The following is a 1,996-nucleotide window of genomic DNA, read 5'->3' as shown; positions in this document are numbered from 1 at the left end:
ATTTTACATATACATGAGGAAACTGAGAGACAAATGCTAAGCTACTTGTTCAATTTTTCTGAACCAATTAGTCGTACAGGACTAAAATCTACTCCTCCTGGTCCAGTTCTCTCTTGTTCATACTTCTGTCCAACAAAGATTTCTTAGACTCAAGCTGTGCAAGACAATGAGAGTAAGGAAGTGAATAAAACAGTCTCAGACTTCAAGAATCTTCTAGTATAGAGAATTCTACCAAATGCACTGACAATTATACAGTGCAGTAAATATTAAATGATACAATGTTTGGTGAAAAGATGTCAGAGGTGCATGTTATATTTTAATAATAACATTTCCTCATCATGGAGGAGGACCTAGTATATGTCAACACTGTCCAAGGCTTTAGGGATATAAACGTGAAAAGGTGCAACCCCTGCCCTCCAACGGCTGTAAAACTCATCAAAATACAATACAAAGTATCACATCCATGTTATGGGTGTTGCAGACAGTTTAGTGCTAATGGAGTTTAGGCAATGGAGAGCTCACTAAGGGATGGGGCAACTGGAGGAGATCAAATGTGAGTGCCACAACAGGGCATTTTGTGTTCAGAATTTATTGCGTGAAGAAGAAATGTAATTCTTCTTTATGTCACTTCTAAATCTGATTTCTTCCTCCAATATGATGGCTGTTCTCGAGAGTCTTTTTCAGAAATTGCAAGAGAGAACCGAAATGTGATGGACCTAGGGCATCCATTCTTCTGCCAAATATCTTCTCATTATGCTTCCTAGCTTATCCTTTGTCAAGGATTCCTTTCATATTTACATGTATTTTCAAGATTATTCACCTATTCTTTTCTTTAGACAGCATCCCTTTCTAGCTGTCCCTCAATAAGTCCTTTGCCTAATCCAGCCTTCTAAAAAATATTTCATAATGGGTTTTATTTTTTATATTAAACCGACATTTCCTAAACATAACTCAACTTGTGACTTTTAAGTAAAAAGTTTTCAAACAACAAAACTGTCACAATATTTAAATATTTTCCAGCCATATATGTGTGAATGTGTATATGTGAATTTTAAAATAAGTATTAAAGCCTACTACATGAATAATAAAAAAAAGACTAATATTAAATTAGACATTATCTAAACTTGGACAAACTGGGTTTTTTTTTTCCAAATTAAATATGAAATCATCAACCCAAGATGATTAGGAGGAAAATGATGTAATAAAATCAACTTTTAAATAGCTGTAACATGTTGCATTTCCTAGGAATCTTCAAATGTTTGCTTAAAAATGGCCAAAACATTTGAAACAAAAGATAAAGTACCAAAACAACTTTTTGAAATCATATTTCTAAACGTTTATAAATTCCCCATATTCTCTACATTATTTAAGGGAAAAGTTACTTTCCCTGGAAGGAAACTTCATTTTTTTTAAAAAAAAAACCACTCCGGTATTTCCCTTGCTAGGAAATAAGCCAGACGGTTCCAACACTCAGAATTTTACTCAGGAAAAATTCAGAAATACAGGACAACTTTGTTAATTCTTTTGGTACTAACTGCCATTGTAATCTCTATAAGTTTTCTCTTTGATGAAAAAAGGCTAGTACTAAAACACAAAATAAAGAGTCCAATAACCACCAGCAAATAGTACCTGAGATCAGTAAGACATTCTAGAAAGAGCCTGGACTGGGCTCAAGATGCATGGCTTTGCTGCTAGCCAAGGAGAAGAGAATAGATTCCACAGATAGCTTTTTAAAATGTTTTACTTTAGCTGTACCATTTGATGATTTTGACAAATGTACATACCTGTGAAACCATCACTGTAAAGCAGGTATAGAACATTTCCATTACCTCAAAAGTTTCCTCATGCCTCTTTGCTGTTAACTCCCAGCTCCCTTACACACACACACACACACACACACACACCTGACCCTGGCAGCTACTGATTTTATATCTAGCACTATAGATTAGTGTTATCTTTTCTAGGATTTCATGTAAATTGACCCATATAATACCCT

Source organism: Piliocolobus tephrosceles, chromosome 1 (genome assembly GCF_002776525.5).
Source record: "Piliocolobus tephrosceles isolate RC106 chromosome 1, ASM277652v3, whole genome shotgun sequence".
NCBI classification, from domain to species: Eukaryota; Metazoa; Chordata; class Mammalia; order Primates; family Cercopithecidae; genus Piliocolobus; species Piliocolobus tephrosceles.
The sequence above is the reverse complement of the archived record's forward strand: the minus strand, read 5'-3'. Positions refer to the sequence as shown.